The sequence below is a fragment of the Hylobates moloch genome, unplaced genomic scaffold (assembly GCF_009828535.3).
Source record: "Hylobates moloch isolate HMO894 unplaced genomic scaffold, HMol_V3 SCAFFOLD_20, whole genome shotgun sequence".
Classification (NCBI taxonomy): Eukaryota; Metazoa; Chordata; class Mammalia; order Primates; family Hylobatidae; genus Hylobates; species Hylobates moloch.
This window is the reverse complement of record NW_026652295.1, coordinates 15,316,724-15,335,246: the sequence shown is the minus strand read 5'-3', so window position 1 is coordinate 15,335,246 and position 18,523 is coordinate 15,316,724. Positions and strand designations below refer to the sequence as shown.

Here is an 18,523-nt window from a genome sequence, read left to right as displayed (position 1 = left end):
ATGGTGCCTCATTTGCTTCTGGTGAGGCCTCAGGAAGCTTACAATTGTGGCAAAAGGTAAAGGAGAAGCAGGCATGTCACACGATGAAAGAGGGAGCAAGAGAGAGAGGGGTGCCGTGCTCCTTTAAACATCCCACTCTCACATGAACTAACAGAGCGAGAACTCACGCATTGCTGCAAAAACGGCACCAAATCATTCATGAGGGATCTACCTTCATCACCCAAATGCCTCCCACTGGGCTGACCTTCAACACTGCAGATCACATGTTAACATGAGATTTGGAGGTGACAAATACTCAAACTATATCACCCTACAAAAAATACATTGAAGTCCTAATGCTCTATACCTCAGAACATGACCTTATTTGGAAGCAGGGTCATTGCAGACGTAACTAGTTGGGTCCATCCTGGAGCAGGGTAGACTCCTAATCCAATGGGACTGGTGTTATTATAAGAAGTGGAGAGAGACTGGTTGGGCACAGTGGCTCACGCCTGTAATCCTAGCACTTTGGGAGACCGAGGCAGGTGGATTGACTGAGCTCAGGAGTTCGAGACCAGCCTGGGCAATATGGCGAAACCCCATCGCTACCAAAAAAAAAAAAAAAAAAAATTAGCCAGGCATGGTGGTTCATGCCTGTAATCCCAGCTACTTAGGAGGCTGAGACATGAGAATCGCTTGAACCCAGGAGGCGGAGGTTGCAGTGAGCCAAGATTGCACCACTGTACTCCAGCCTGGGTGATAGAGCAATACTCTGTCTCAAAAAAAAAAAAAGAAGAAGAAGAAGTGGAGAGAGACACACAGGGAGAGGACAGCCATGGGTCCACGAAGGCAGCAATTGAAGTGCTGTAGATGCAAAGACAAGGAATGCCAAGGTCTGCCAGTAAGACACCAGAGTCAGGGAACACAAGGAAGGATTCTCCCCTGCAGGTGACACAGGGAGTGTGGCCCTGCCAATACCCTGATTTCAGACATCTAGACTCCAGACTGTGAGAGAATAAATGTCTGTTGTTTTAAGCCACCCAGTTTGTGGTACTTTGTTATGCCCACCCTAGAAAACTAATACAATCCTGACCCAGAGTTTTATTTCATAAGGATTTAGATCCACAGAATTCCTGCCCCAAGGTGCTGACACAAGGGAAGACATATGTAGAAGTTATCTCTTCTCCCTTTTGGTGAGACACTATTTTTATTTTTTCAAAGACTCAAGATTGGCTCATATGGAATAAGGTGCTTTTACTGGGCCTATATTCCTGTGGTGAAGTGGGGTGGACAGAAAGTGTCTTTGGTATTGCCAGTAGATAACGGTGCTGGCAGACGCAACCCTCTCCTCCAGCCAAATCATTCTACCCATTGCCTGTTTCTCTATCTGGAATTAACCTCACCTCTCCTCTCTTACTTGAAGTTCCATCTATCCTGGAGCCTCAGTTCAAGCTCTTCTTCCTCCCCAAAGCCTTTCCTAACTGGACAAGAGCAGTGACCACTCCCACCTCTGCATTCTAGAATACTCTTTTCTGTGATTCTCACTGACATGTGTAGTATGACTTCCTTGTTATCCTTCCAAATATGTCTCTCTTATTCTAACCTGTGTGTACCTGCCTTAAGGGCGGGGATTCTGCCTCTGGCACTCAGTGCAGTACGATGCACATAGTGAGAGACCAGGAAATCCAGCAACAGAATCACTGACAGAACAGGTCTAGAAGGAGATCATCACAAACTAAACAAGACTCCAATGGCCATGAATAGCAGAGTAAGTAACCAGGGTTTGTACTGAGAATGATGGAACCAAGCAAAACTACCTGGGAGGGAAGCATCTAAAAAAATATTTCTCTCTACAATAAATTTAGAAAGAGCCAATGACTTTAGAAAATGGACTAGTCAAAATCCATCCCCGGCTGCACTCAAATTTTCTCTCTCTCTCTCTCTCTTTTTTTTTTGTTAGTAGATTCCCTTCTCTATCTCAGTTTTGGCTCAGCGTGTATGTTTTGTTTTTTTTGTTTGTTTGTTTGTTTTGTTTTGTTTGAGATGGAGTCTCGTTCTGTCATCCAGGCTTGAGTGTTATAGTACGATCTCGGCTCACTGTAACTCTCTGTCTCCCAGGTTCAAGCAATTCTCCCTGCCTCAGCTTCCTGAGTAGCTGGGATTACCAGCACCTGCCACCACACCCGGCTAGCTTTCGTATTTTTAGTAGAGATCGGTTTTCACCATGTTGGCCAGGCTGGTCTTGTACTCCTGACCTCAGGTGATCCTCCCACCTTAGCCTCCCAAAGTGCTGGGATTACAGGCATGAGCTGCTGCATCTGGCAGTGTGTATGTTTTGATCAATGCTTTATACTCCTCTCTTTAAAAAGTACTTTGAAATTGTAGAACTGTATTGCCAGAAAGGAGCTTAGAGATTTTCTCATTCATTTTGAGGCAACAGAAAGACAAAGAATTTGGAGTCAGACATTTGTGATTGAAAAGCCCAATCCTCTGTTTATGAGCTGTGGGACTTTGGGTAAGATACCTACCTCTCTAAACTATGGTTTCTTTACATTATAGTAAACAGAATAGTAATGTCTTCCAGGACTGGTAACTAGGAAGATTAAAGCTATTGTAGGGCTGGGTGCGGTGGTTCACACCTGTAATCCCAGCACTTTGAGAGGCCGAGGTAGGTGGATCACTAGGTCAGGAGATCAAGACCATCCTGACCAACATGGTAAAGCCCCATCTGTACTAAAAATAGAAAAATTAGCCAGGTGTGGTGGCGCGTGCCTGTAGTCCCAGCTACTCAGGAGGCTGAGGCAAGAGAATTGCTTGAACCCGGTAGACAAAGGTTGCAGTGAACCGAAACCGTGCCACTGCACTCCAGCCTGGCCAAAGGACAAGATTCCGTCTCAAAAAAAAAAAAAAAAAAAGAAAACTATTGTAGACATTCGTCTGGCACATAAAGAAGACATGTAAATCTAGTAGCTTTTTGATGGAAACTGGAGAACTCGTCCTTGGAATAAGTCAGATCAATGGTTTTCAAATGCTGCTCCTTAGAACTCTAGAGCAGTGGTCCCCAACCTTTTTGTCCCTAGTGGCCAGTGTCATGGAAGACAATTTTTCCATATGGGGGGTGGTTTGGCGATGAACTGTTCCACCTATGATCATCAGCCATTATTAGTTAAATTGTCATAAGGAGAGCACAGCCTAGATCCCTTGGATGCACAGTTCACAATAGGGTTTGTGCTCGTATGAGAATCTAATGCCACCACTGATCTGACAGGAGGCAGAGCTCAGGGAGTAATGCTCACCTGCGTTCCACTCACCTCCTGCTGTGAGGCCCAGTTCTGGTCCACGGCCAGGGTTTGGGGATCGCTGCTCTAGAGGGATAAAGATGTGGTTCTGCAGCCTTCCCATTGGCATCTGCTAAAGGGAAAGGGGATACCCAAGTGGGCAGAGTTCCAGGTCCCCAAACCCCCTTCTCAACCAGAGCAGCCCCTCCCTTGTCTATTTTATATATCAAAATTCTGTGTTGGACTGCCTCATTTTTTAAAAGAAAGAGATGTTTGAAAAGAAACTCTTAGCGTAGGGCAGTACTTTTCAGCGCTCCACTTTCCAAGGCACACCTGCCAGTTATTAAAACTGAGTACCTCTATCATTTAGAACATGGGCCCCTGTATTGTCAGAAATACATTTTATTTAAATGTGTCTTTTAAAAATCCTGTGTTAATTGGGAAAACAATTGCTCTCCCCCACAACAGGTACCCAGAAAGTTAACTTGCTCAAAAAAGTTTATTGGATAAATGTCCAATAAGTATCTAAACTACATACATCATAATATTTTGCAAGAATAAGTGAGATAAATGCTGGAAAATTTTTGCTATTTAACACAGGGCATTATTATTATATTTATGCTGTTCCATCATCTGTATTTAATTTGTACTCCCTTATCTTTGCCATACTTTCTGCAATCTGGAAATTAAAGCAGAGGCTGGGATTGAAGGTCGTACAAACAAAACTGAAACCCATAAAGGTCTTATAGCTCTGGTGAATTAGAACAATAATATCAAGGAGAAGGTAGAATAATTACAGGGAGAATGTCTCATAACTGGGATGATAGTGCTAGTATTGCAGCAGCTGCTGCTACTGCATACCATTAGATTACTTCATGCCAGGCACTCTGTTGAGTACTCTGATCTTTATAACACCCTGCTAGGAAGGTATCATAATCTCCATTTTACAGATGAGAAAACTGAGGCCCAGAGAGTTCAAGTAATTTCCCATTGTCATCTAACTAGTAAGTAAAGTAACCTAGAATCTATTCTTAAATAACTATGCTACTCTGATTGTTAGAAAGATGATTGTTGTAATAGTTCATTCTCGCATTGCTATGAAGAACTACCTGAGACTGGTTAATTTATTAGGGAAAAAAAGGGGTTTAACTGACTCACAGTTCTGTAGGCTGTACAGGAAGTATGGCTGGGGAGGCCTCAGGAACCTTACAATCATGGTGGAAGGCAAAAGGGAAGCAGGCACATCCTACATGTCTGAAGCAGGAGGAAGAGAGCGAAGAGGGAGGTGCCACACACTTTTAAACAACCAGATTTTGTAAGAACTCACTCACTACCATGAGAACAGCAAGGGGGAAATCCACCTCCCTGATCCAATCACCTCCCACCAGGCCCCTCCTGCAACACTGGGGAATTACAATTTGACATGAGATTTCTATGGGGACACAAGTCCAAACCATATCAATAGTGGACAAGATGATTCTTCTGACTTTTTGAACCCACAATTTTTCCATTAGAAACAGTAACATAATTTTATCTTCTCTAATTTAGGGAAATGTAGAAATGCTTTATTGCGTAAATAAAATATTTTCAGGTAATTAAAACATTGAGGAATTTTTTGGACTATCCCAGTTCAACAAGGCACACAGAGCATGCGTATTTGCCTACTCTTTCTTCCAAGAGCCTATTGAAATGAGAATAAAGATAGCTAACGGATGAATAAGTCTATTAGAATGCTGACACAGAAAGAGTGTCATCAGCAGAAACTTTAATGACTTGGATAAATTTCCAGGAGTCAGAAAGCGTGTGATCCATATCGATATACCAAAGCAGAGTGATATACAAGCCATCAACATGCAGGTGAGATGGCTTCACTCATAGTCCTCACCTAGAGAGGCTCCAAGCTTGGAGCCAATGAGTAAAAAAGAACAAACTTGGACCTGGAGCAGTGATCAGGGTAGGTAACCACAGAAGAGATAAACCACAGAACAGTTGGGCCAGCCAGGCCCACCCTCCCCACTCCATGTATAGAGAAGCTATTTACCCACAGCTGGAGCACCAATGAGTATATTCTGTAGAAAGTAGACTATAGGAGGGACGTGCGGCTTGAGTGGCGACAGAAGTATTGTCCCGCCTGAAAGGCTTTAGAGCCTCTACAATAAACAGAAACCCAGCTCCAGTCCAAAGTGTAGTTCCACCCTGCATGTAGATAAAGTCCTTCCCCTTTGGGCAATTGTAATAGCACTGAACTTGCTGGCTAGATAAAGCTTGACTGTGGCAGAGCCATCCACTTACACAGAATCATGATCAGCCTTCCCATTCAGAAAATGGCCTTTCAAATAAACACAGCTCTTCATGAAATACATCTTATATGACCTGTGTAATCAACAGAATTCTTCAATTATACATGTGAATGATTGACAAAGGATCTTCAGGCATTTGATGAATGAGAGGCAAGAGAAATATGGAGCTGAACACTGATCATTTCTGAAGAAAGAGAAAAAACAATAAGATTAAACTTATGTTTATCCTCAGAGAGATTTGAGAGGCTATTGCATCTATAAAACAAGTACTGGCTGCTTTGAAGGCAAAGGGGATCAATTAGAGAACAAGAAAAATTTATTCCAAATTTAAAATGATGGTCAAATTTTTTTTTAGATCAATGATAAATCTAAATAGAATGAAAGCAGAAGACCAAATTAGGGACATGGTTGATAAAGGACATTTCCCAGAAGGCCAGATATAAAAAGAAAAAGACATAAAAAATATAAAAGAAAAATTACGTCCGTGAAAATAGATACAGAGTCCCGGTGTTTATCTTAAGGGAGTTCTGGAAAAATGCAAGGGAGAATGTAATCCAAGACACAATAAAGAAAATTGTTTTGCTCTGAAAAAAGACATTTATTAAATGTCAAGCATTTGAATAAAATGACAGTCGCCCATACTTAGACATGTCTGTATAAATTTTAGAACACTAAGGCTAAAGAGAAAATCTCAGAGTTTTTCAGAGAGAAAAATAAATTACCTCCAAAGAACAAATATAAGATGGACAACAGACCTTGTCCTGCCACACTGAAAGCTAGTAGACAGTGGAGTCATGTCTTTAAAATATTGAGGGAGAATGACTGGGGACTAGATGATTGGAGGCTATACAATGAAGAGTGAGGGCAAAATTGAGAAGATTACAAGATATGCAATGATTCAGAAACTTTATGATTTATGCATCCTTAAAAATTAATGTTTTTTTATTTTTTATTTTTAAATTTCAGACAGGTCTTGCTATGTTGCCCAGGCTGGCTCAAACCTGGCCTCGGAACTTCACCTTAACTTTGGTAAAATTACAGGCTTAGTGTACGTTCTAATAGAACAAAGGAATCCAAGAAAGAGACCCAAAAATACTAGGTGCTAATCTAGAGAGTACTGAAATAAAATCCCAGTTTGATAGCAGCTATGTAGCAGTCAGTGTGAATAGGTCAGAGAACTCTGTGAAGAATGCCTTCAAGAAGAAGGTAAATTCTAATACAAAATATAAAGCAACTATCTTTCCTGTTTACAAAGAAAAAGAAAGCCAGATAAAAACTGAAAAAAAAATTTTTTTAAGCTGTACAAAGCAGTTGTTTTCAGATATGAAGTAAATGAAAATGTGGCATAGTTTTGAGTAGAGTAAGAAGAGAGCATTAATTTGATTTTGATGTTTAAAATATTTTTCTGTGAGTGGCACAACTTTAATAAAATAGAATAGAACAATATTCATTTTTCTCTATGGGTTCAACCGTACTAACTGGTTTTATAGTAAGTGATTGTTCTGGTTATCTACTGCTACATAACACATTGCCTCAGAACTTAATGGCTTCAGACAAAAATCGTTTATTCTCTCTCATGGTTTCTGTGGGCAAGAAATTTGGGAGTAGCTCAACTGGGTGATGGTTCTGGCTCAAAGTTTCTCGTGAGGTTGCAGTTCAATGGAGGCTGGTCCTAGAGTCATCTTGAAGGCTTCTATGTGCACATATCTAGTGCCTGGACTGGGAAGAAGAAGAGAGCTGGACAGCTGAGGGCTGGGACAACCGGGAATTCTTTGGCATCTCTCTATGACCATGTGGCCTTTCCAGCATGCAGCTTCAGTGTAGCCAGACATGGCTCAGCTCTCCAAGAAAGAATCAGGCTGAAGCTATGTTGCCTGTTATATCTGGACTAAGTCACAAAGCATCACTGGCACTGGACTTTATTAGGCCAGGTAGTCAACTGAAACCCACTGAGGCTCAAAGGAAGGGGAGATAGATTCCAGCTCTTGATGAGAGAGTGGCAAGGCTTTGGAAGGTCATGTGGGACTGAAAATACTGCTGTAAACATTTTGGGGGATACAATCTGTCACCATGATCACATGATCATATACTGTTCATTAGTCTGAATTTTTTAAACCAGCCTATAGATAAAACATGGAAGGCAACCATAATATAGGTCAAAATGTAAATTTTACAAACCTTCTAAATATAAACAAAATTATATTACTGACATAAATGCATAGGAATGGGGGAGAAAAATACGGATGTACTCCTCCTTTCTACTCTCTTATCCTTTCTCTTCCTCTCTTTCTTCAGCAAGTATTTGCTGAAGCCCTGCTATGTGCCAAGGACTTTTCTAGGTGACTTATTTTATATAGTAAGGAATCAACAGATTCTATATTTGATCACAAAACAAAAGTTTAAGCGTATTACTTAAAATTTTAAGACAGAATCTAGAAGAATTATAACTAACACAAATTGTGAGGTAGAGGAAGAGAATTCTGGAGGTAGAATAGGTGAGGTAAAATTTTCATCTTTGATAATGAGCAGACAAAAACACTACCTTTAACAAGCGAAGAACTTAAATAATTTAGGGAAGAGGAAATCAGTAAGTGGTTTTTAAAATTTATTATACATATGGAGGTAAAGATAATCCAATAGAAAATGAGATTTGAACAGACACTTCACAGGAGATAGACAAATGTCTCAACCTCATTAGTCACCAGACAAATGCAAATTAAACCCAAAATGCAATACCTGTACACACCTCGCAGAATGGATAAAACTTGAAAGACTGAAAAACCAAACCAACACAAAGCTGGTCTGAATGTAGAGCGAGGAAGACACTCGTACTCTCCTGGTGAGCTAGGTAGAGATGGTAAAAAGAGCTGGTGTAACCATTTTGGAAAACTGTTATTATCTACTAAAGTCAAACTTATGCTTACCTTTTAACCTAGATATTCCCCTCCTAGATATATAGCTAAGAAAAATGCCTCAAATACACCAAAAAACAGGTTCAAAAATGCTCACAGGGCTGGACGTGTTGGCTCACACCTGTAATCCCAGCACACTGGGAGGCCAAGTTGGGTGGATCACCTGAGGTCAGGAGTCTGAGACCAACCTGGCCAACCTGGTGAAAACCCATTTCTGCTAAAAATATAAAAATTAGCCAGGTGTGCTGGCATGCACCTGTAGTCCCAGCTACCTGGGAGGCTGAGGTGGGAGGATTGCTTGAACCCGGGAAGCAGAAGTTGCAGTGAGCCAAGATCACACCATTGCACTCCAGCCTATGCAACAAAGTGAGACTCTGTCTTAAAAAAAAATGCTCACAGTACTATTATTAATAAGAGCCCTGAATTAGTCACAGTTCCCCAGAGAAATAGAACCAATAGAATTTGTATATATAGAAGGAGTTTTATTATAAGAAATTGGCTCATGCAATTATGGAGGCTGGCAAGTCCTAAATCTGCCCTAGGCAAGCTGGAGACTCAGGAGAGCCAATGGTGCAACTTCCAGTCTGAGCCTGAAGGCCTGAGACCCAGAGAGCCAATGGTGCAGTTCTAGTAAAAGGCTGGCAGGCTCAAGACCCAGGAAGAGTTGATGTTTCGGTTCAAGTCCAAAGGCAGGAAAAAGCCAATGTCTCAATTTGAAGACCAGTAGGCTGGAGGAATTATCACTTAGCCAGGGGAGGATCAGCCTTTTTTTTCTATTCAGGCCTTCAACTGATTACTTGAGGGCCACCCAGATTAGGGAGAGCAATCTGCTTTACTCAGTCTAATGATGCAATGTTAATCTCATCAAGGAATGGACAGAATAATGTTTAACAAAATATCTGGGTACCCTATAGCTCAGTCAAGTTGACACATAAAATTAACCATCACAAGCCCTAACCTGAAAATAACCGAAATGTCTATCAATAGTAGAATAGATAGCTTACTTGTGGTACAGTCATACAATGAAATTAAAATAAAGATAATAAATGCAATTACCTACACTCATCGTACCAATGCATTTTACAAACATTAGGTCCAGTGAAGAAGCCAGGCATGAAAGAGATTATATAGTATGATTCCATTCATATAAAGTTCAGACAGAAAAAACTAAAGTATTACAAGTTAGGACAGTTGTGGGTTTTTGTTGTTGCTGTTGTTGTTTTGTTTTCTGAGGAGAGGGAAGTTTTGAGGAAAGAGAATGTAGTAATTGGAATGGGCGCAAAGAGAAATTTGGGTGTGCTGGTAATATGTTTTACCTTGACCTTCATGGTTGTTCATTGGGGCTTTCAATTTGTTATAATTCACTGAGCTGTACTCTTACGATTTGTGCATTTTCTGTATGGACCATACTTTAATAAAAGCAGTTTTTAAAAACTTTATTAAAAGAGAGTGATTCAGGAGCAGTTTGAAACTTTTTGAAAACATGAGCAAATATTACTTTTCTAATTCAAGAAATAATCAGAAAAGCAAAGCCTCATCCAGTCATTATCATGACAATATTGCAAAATGCAACTCAACATAAGCAAAACTATTCTTCAGTTAAATTTGCCTTTAATAAAGTAGTTATTTAAAAGGTTCATTATGATAAACACTCAGAAGGCACAAAAAAATTTCAAGTGTGTAAAGAATCATTTATCAAAGTATTACTGCTTTGCATAAACTCATGAACAAGTGATAGTGAAAAGATTACAACAATCTGAAAATTAGATGAAACATTTATTATAACATAGAATGGCATGTACGTAAGTTTTACTAAAATATGTTCTTTCACTGTTATTTTATCTACAGCTAATGTTCTGTCTCCAAATTAAACCAATTTAGAAACTACAAAAAAAACCTTTAGGATAATAACCGTTAACAGAATTAACTTTAGTCAGCGGATACAGTCAAGCAGCAGAAATACTGGAAAATGCAGTAAACCAGTTGCACAAATCACAATGAAAAACACCTTCATTTAAAAAATGTAGGATGTGTTATTCGGATCAAACATTGTCTTTGCTTATTGTTATTATGTTTTTGTCTTCAACTTTAAGGTTTTAAGGATATTTAATGTTAGAAATGTGTTCGTATTATATAAAAAGTTTTTTTTTCCAAGATTGGAAGGAAAAAGAAAATGAATAAAACAAGTTAGGGTATATATGTAATTCATTTAAAAATCATTTGAAATCTTTTTTTAAAAATTTGTATAAATGTAAAAGGTACAAGTGTAGTTTTGTTACATGGATATATTATGTAGTGATGAAGTCTGGGCTTTCACTGTAACCTTCACCTGAATAATGTACACTGTACCCATTAAGTAATTTCTCGTCCCTCACCCCCTCACCCTCCCACCTTTCAGAGTCTCCAGTAACTATTATTCCATACTCTATGTTCATCTGTAAACATTATTTAGCTCCTATTTATAAGAACACATGGTGTTTGACTTTCTGTTTCTGAGTCATTTCACTTAAGATAATGTCCTCCAGTTCTACCAATGTTACTGCAAAAGACATGATTTCATTCTTTTTTATGGCTGAGTAGTACTCCATGGTGTGTGCATGTGTGTGTGTGTGCATAACAAGGACATTGAAAGTCAAATATATATATATCACATTTTCTTTATCCAATCATCTGTTAATGTACACTTAGGTTGAGAGAGAAGGTATTATGCAGACCAAATTAATTTTTGTCTTTGTTATAATATTTAATGTAAAGAATATTTTATAGCAAAATTAAGGAACAGTACAAGAGCTTCTTAAGCACATAACAGAAAATTGAAAGAAAAGAATAAGATATTAGCACATTCTAAAACAAAGACCATCTTTTTTCCTACTTTTAACTTTTGAAAGTGGCGGTATGTTGATTAGTTCATGTGGAGTAGTAATATTGCAATTTTCCATAAATACTCCTTGAGCAACATACAGTAAACTAAAACCAAGTTCTTTGTTTTTTAACAACTTAGTCTCTGATGGAATCGACTTTGTAATAGTGTCAGGAGACCCACAGGGTAAGTCAACATTTGCTCAGTGGGGAATCCTATAGCTGTCCATGGCATTCTGGAGTGCTTGACCAGACGCAGAGTCAATAGGTCAAAGTGATTGACCCATACTTGTGGAAGATAAGCCTGTGCAGGCTTTGGCTTCCAGGGTTCAGGTTAAAACAACAAAAGACATGTACTCTGACCCTCTTTATTCTGTGTCATGTTTGAGAAGGGAGCAGGGTGAGCTTTTCTGGATTCAGCCTTCATTCTGGAAGAGGGTGAAAGGTGAGTCTTGGACATATTTTCCAAAGGCATCAATTACACAAATTTCCAAGGAGTATAAGTCATAATCTTAGGAGAACACCTTGAGCAAATTAATCCAAAGTGGAGGAGCTCCCATTTGTTTCCTTCTCAAAGTTCTGAGAGGGGCTGAGCAGTTGATGGGAACTCTAGTTTTGCCTCTTGGGTGCCTCAGTGTCCCCATTACTCCCAGCATGCCAGGCACAGTAAGAATGAAGAATTTTCTCTTTCCCTCTCCATATCTCCTCCTTTAAGTTCTCTGGTTAAATAGAGGTAGGGGAAGAATAAGCAGGGCTGGTATTCAACCAATAAGCCCCTTACCAATTGTTTACCCCCCACCAGTGGTCAGATTGGTCAATGTCCTGCTTGTTATGCACTTTTTAATATTATCCCTGGGAATAAACAAACTTTTACAGTGGCCACTCTTCTCTGCCTTCTGTTTTTTGGTTTTAGGTTTTGTTTTATTTTGAGACAGAGTCTCACTCTGTTGCCCATGCTGGAGTGCAGTGGAACGATCACAGCTCACTGTAGCTTTGACCTCCTAGGCTCAAGTGATCCTCCCACCTCAGCCTCCTGGGTAGCTGAGACTACAGGTGCCTGCAACCACACTGGGCTAATGTTTTTTTTTTTCATCTTTGTATAGACAGGGTTTCACCATGTTGCCTCGGCTGGTCTGGAACTCCTGGGCTCAAGCAATCTCCCTCCCTCTGCCTCCCAAAGTGCTAGGATCACAGGCATGTGCCACCATGCCCAGCCTGCCTTCTGTTCTTGAGTAGCTGTGAGATAAAACTGTTTGCTAAGAAATAAAGGAGAGAACTCTTTACTGAAGTTTTTGAAATGAAAAATCACCTAGCTTACCAAAGTAGGAGTATAAAGCAGAACTGGAGTGAGTGGGGCTGGTAGGAAGTCCCGGAAACACAGAGGACAGCCATGGGGGAGGAGCACACAGCAGTGGTTCTCGACCTGGGCTGCACATTGGATCACCTGAAGCTGGCTGAGGCCTGGGCAACAGGATTTGTAAAACTTTCCCAGTTGTTTCCATGTCCTGCCCAGGTGGAGAACTACTCCGCAGAGGTATCTTGGCAGAGGGAAGGTTGAGAACCACAAATTAGAATAGACGTATAAAGACATGTCTGGCCAAAGAAATCTCAAACATGTAGGCAGCAATGCCTTAGAGGCACAGACTCATGACAAGGGCATGGGTGCCTTTTCAACAATTATACTGTAGCCTGTGGTTAAGGCTATGATAAAAGGAAGCCAAGAAAGTCCAGTGAAAGCAAAGATAAATCCTTTCAACACAAGGTGGAACGATCAGTGCTTAGAGAAAATAATCAAAGGGTACTTTTAAAATTATATTCTTAAAAACTCTTTCATCTTAAAAGGATTTTAGATTTACAGCAAAATTGGGGAGCTAGAGCTTGCACATATTCCTTTCCCAGTTCCCTGTTGTTAACATATCTCTGTGGTCCATTTGTTAAACTCCATGAACCGATATTGGTGCACTCATATTAACTAAACTCCATACTTTATTCAGATTTCCTTAGTTTACAGTTAATGTCTATTTTCTGTTCCAGGGTCCTCTCCAGAATGCCACGTTACGTTTAGTCATCGTGTCTCCTTAGGCTCTTCATGGCTATGGCACCTTCTCCGACCCTTCTTGTTTCTGATGGCCTTGATGGTTTTGAGGAGTGCTAGGTATTTTGTAGGCCATCCCTCAGATGGGACATGTCTCATCTTTCTCCTCATGGTTATATGTGGTTGTGAATTTGGGGGAGGAAGATCACAGAGGTGAAGTGCCATTTTCATTGCATCATATCAAGGCTACGCACTATCGACATAACTTCTCACTGTTGACCTTGACCTTGATCTCCTGGCTGAGGGGATGTTTGTCAGGTTTCTCTACTGCAAAATGACTCTTTTTTTCCCCTTTCCACACTTTGGAAGGAAATTATATGCATAGCTTCTATTTAAGGAGTGAGGAGTTAAGTTTCCTGTTCTGGGGGGAGGAGTATACATCAATTAAAGAATGAAACATAGTTGTGTTTGTAGCCACCAACAAAATGCACAGAACCTTTTCCCAATCCAGCCAGGCCCCATCGTTGAGGTCGGGCTTTTCAATATTCTCACTCCTCTGACAACTAGAACCTGACCGCCTCTGACTCGGACCTGCTGCTGTGGGTCCCATTTTTTCTGCCATCTTCCTTCTGCAGCCTCAGCATTCTTACCACAGGGCAAGGTGGAGAATCTGGGATTCAGAACCCAAAACTTAAAACACCATAGAAAATGGTGGGAGGCACCATGTCACGGATTGAATTATGTCCTTACCAAAATTTATATGTTGAAGTTTTTAACTCCCAGTACCTCTGAATGTGATCTTATTTGGAAGTAGGTTGTTGAAGATGTAATTAGTTAAGATGAGGTCATACTAGAGTAGGATGGGACCTCATTCCAATATAACTGGTGTCCTTATAAAAAGGGGAAATTTGGCCGTAGAGACACACACATAGGGAGAATGCCATGTGAACATGAAGACAGAGCTCAGCATGATGCATCTACAAGCCAAGGAATGCTAAAGAGGGCTAGCAAACCACCGAAGCAGGGAAGAGGCCTGGACAGACCCTTCCCTGGAGTCTTCAGAGGGAGCATGGCCTGGGCCACCTTGACTTTGGACTCTGGCCTCCAGAGCTGTGAGAGAATAAATTTCTCTTGTCTTTATTTTGGCCTTAATAATAATATAGCCATAGGAAACTAATATGGACTCCAAAGACCTTCCTCCCCATTACAAAGGGATATAAAACCTTTTTTTTTTTTTCTTTTTGAGATAGAGTCTTGCCCTTTCACCCAGGATGGAGTGCAGTGGCACAATCTCAGCTCACTGCAACCTCTGCCTCCTGGGTTCAAGTGATTTTTGTGCCTCGGCCTCCTGAGTAGCTGGGATTATAGGCGCACTCCACCACATCTGGCTTTTTTGTTTTGTTTGTTTGTTTGTTTGTTTGTTTGTTTGTTTGTTTTTTTAAGTAGAGACAGGGTTTCACCATGTTGGCCAGGTTGGTCTTGAACTCCTGACATCAAGTGATCTGCCCACCTCAGCCTCCCAAAGTGCTGGGATTACAGGTGTGAGCCACTGTGCCCAGACTCAAAGGGATATACAACCTTCTTAAAAGCCCATTTAGTTGATTCCAGGGCCAAGGTAAATTCCGTGAACACTTGTCCATTACCTTATTCAACAGATGTCTACTGAGAGCTGCACTGTGCTCGGAACCCATGAAAACCCTGATGAGCTGTAGACCCTTAAAGGCCCAGCCATTAGGCATTTTATTTTACTTCTGTAGCTCTTACATTTCAGATTCTGTATCGAATAAGTGTGGTTAGTGTATTTCTCACTTACATAGGATCAAGTAGAAGGATCTTTTAGATCAGTGTCCCCAGAAAACAGACCTCGAGACTGAGATTTGTGTGAGGGAGTGAGTGCGCACTGAGGAGTGAATGTTCTTAGGAACAAGACCTGTAGGAAAGCAAGGGAAGGAGAATTCGGCAGAAATCAAACTGTGGTGTAGCTTCAATAAAGATCTCAGCCCATCCTATGGGGAGCTCTGGAGGAGGGATGACCCTTGAGAGAGGTCTTACTTGAGGCAAGGGGACTGGGCCTTTATACTCCTGCATTGACTAGTCATTAAATGGAGAAAGTGCCCGGCAAAGGACGTAACTTTGGGCCAGGCAGCCTGCATCAGGCAAAGCTTAAGGAGAGACTTGCCCATGAGCTCTCAGCAGCCAACACTCCCAACAGCTAGAAAAGTAAGCGCTTCAGTCCTGAGCAGAATTCTGGATAATGCGCCACAGCATTCATGTCATTGCTTTTCTGGATGCAAAAATAAACATTTATTGGCCAATATTTATTAAGCACCTAGTGGAATTAGCAGACTAAAGGTAACTAAATCGGCTCCCTGAACTGTCTTGCTGGCAGGCCATAAACACAGAGATAGGAAATGCTTAGGTTGGAAAAATCAGAATGGGCAATGTCAGTTAACCCTAAGAAAGGTGGCGCAGAATCAAATAGGCCAGGAACAAGCACTGGGTGCATTAACTCCTACATTTCACAGAAGCAAGTTGATGTGTTCTATCTTTTTTCAGGGAAACTGGCCCCGAGCACAGCTGCGAAACAGACATTCTTGGGAAAACTCTTCTTTCTTTCGGCACCCACCCAAGCACCTGATCCTTTGCAAACTGTGCTGTGGGTTCCTCCTGTAGGCAACAGCCCAGAGCCTTAGCACAACTGTGGTTGGCTTGCAGGAGCTTCTCCCACATGGAATGAACCCCGGGCCTGAAAAATTACCCATACAGAGCTGCTGGTGGCTCCTGCCTCTAACTTATAGCCATCAAGGAAGACAGTGCCTGCTTTCTAATTCCATGGAAACCCATAACCCCTATACCAAGGCCAGCCTCTCCTTGCTGTCTGTAGGAGCTTCCTAGAGCTGCCATAACAAATTACCCCAAACCAGATGGCTTCAAACAACAGCAATGTACTCTCTCACAGTCCTGGAGGCTAGAAGTCCAAAATCAAGGTGACAGGAGGGGCCATGCTCTCTTCAAAGGCTCTAGGGGAGAATCTTTTCCATGCCTTTCCCTTAGCTGCTGGTGTTGATGGCAGTCCTTGGTGTTCCTTGGCTTGTGAACATGGCACTCTGATGCCTGCGTTCATTGTCGCAAGGCATTCTCCCTGTCTCCATGTCTCTTCTCCTTTTCTAAAGACAATGATTATACTAATTAAGACCCACCCTACTTTAGTATGACCTTGTCTTAACTTGGTGATATCTGCAAAGATCCTATTTCCAAATAAGGTCACATTCACAAGTACTAGGGATTAGGACTTCAACATATCTTTTGGGGGGACACACTTTAACTCATACATTCTCTAAGGCTACGCTGCCTACTCTAATTCATTAACATGTACTAGTAGAAGAAGTCTTGACAATTTCTTCGGAGCTTCTGAGCATATGTCTTCATTCTTACACTTCAGCAAAAAATCGAAATCCTGTGGCTCAACTTCTGAGATCTGTTGTATAAATAGACCTTGGGAATAATCTTATTGCAGGTAATAGGACAAAGATGAGCCAAGGTGAAACAAAAGGAAAGGTATTTTGAGATATCTGGGGCCTCAGTGGAGTCTCTCCAATAAAAGGTACCAGCTTCACCTATTCTTGGGCAAATTCCATTTATTAATTTTACTGGTTGAACAGATTATATCACTAATTAGACCAAGAGTTGACCTTGATTCAGAACTACCATTCCTAGACTACAAGCCTAACCTTCACTGGCCTTGTCACAAAGAGGAAACTGCTCAAAGAGGCCAGTGCAAAACCCATCCCGGCCACTGAATCAACCAAGCCAAGGATCTTCTGATGAGATTAGGTCACAGAAGCCTCCATATTGATGAAGGACCCCATCCTATCCTCAGCAGTCTAACTTTAAGACTGTCACATTTTTATGTTTTTAAAAAGAGATGATGATGAGCTACTCCAGCCAACCATGCCTTAATATGAACCACTGTGAAACTGACACTAGAGGTTGATGAGAGGTGCTGTAGATTTCAGAAAAAATGAAAACGTGAAACAGAGCAGGGACTCCCCTCTTAGGGACCTGTGCCCACCCTCCAAACATGGAAATAAAGGAAAATCTTGAGTTTCTTCAAGTGAAATTCTAGGTACCTAGCTAGCCCAGAAAAGGAAATAAACAACTTGATAAGCAAGAAGGTAATTGTAGCCCAAAACGATAGCCATGGAAGCTAGAATCATGGGATGTTTGGTTCCCCTATAGAAACTAAAGATAATATCTTAACACATGTTTCCAGAGTTGCTTTTCAGAAACTTGACCCCCACCAAAGGGATCTGCCCACCATAGAGCTCAAATAAGGGGGACCTAGGGACTGAAATCTGAACCCCATTCTTTGTTCTAAATTTCTTCCTGAGGGGCCTGGAGAAAGTCACACCCATGAGCTAGAGTCAACATTCTTTTCTGCTGACCCCAACTTTTTAAATAAAGCTTTTGCACATCAGAAAATCCTTGAATCTACCTATGACTTGTAGCCACCCCCCAAAATATCGCACCCCTTTAGGCCAAAACCAAGGAGTAAGCGCCATGTGTTGATTTATAATTGTGCCTGTAACTTCTGCTTTTCTGAAATGTGCCCCTAACCTACAAGCCATCAAGGAGATCAGGATTTAAGCATTAGCTGCATAGTCCTCCTTGCTTGGTGCCCGATAAATAAACACCTTTCTTTCTCCTGCTGCAAAACTTGGTGTGGATATCTAGTCTTACTGCACTGGGCAAACAGACCCTAGTTTAGTTCTAAAAAAAAAAAAAAGAGACTCACAATTTATATTTTGGAGATAAAAGACTGAGGAAGAGAAAATAATCAGTTGTTTTTAAATTTGATTTCACATGTAATTTCAGACCTGCTTAACTGCTGCCTGAAACATATTCAAAGAGCTGAAAGTACAGAAGAGTTCTAGCCTAAAGCCCAACAGTAACCATGGAGAGTCCAGGAACCAACTCATCAGCCCTGTCAGAGTCCATCAAAGATGAGATGTCTTCCAGTTGTGGTGAGGTTCATGATAGTCTTGAAAACCAAAACACAGCAAAAAACAAAGACCACAGAGAGAAGTATGGCAGCTGAGCAAGCTGTGAACTGTTCCTGTTCAGAAACCTCCTGCAGGTTAACCAGAGTTGGAGCCTAAT

The 18,523-nt window shown here is 41.1% G+C and overlaps 1 long non-coding RNA gene across 1 annotated transcript; it reads left to right on the top strand.

The window, feature by feature from the left end:
* Window positions 1–1,644: 1,644 nt before the first annotated feature.
* LOC131382119 (uncharacterized) lies at window positions 1,645–18,317 on the top strand. The gene is made up of 3 exons (XR_009211303.1): window positions 1,645–1,747; window positions 4,208–4,261; window positions 18,239–18,317. It is a non-coding gene; the product is annotated as an uncharacterized LOC131382119 (long non-coding RNA).
* The last annotated feature ends 206 nt before the right edge of the window (window positions 18,318–18,523 follow it).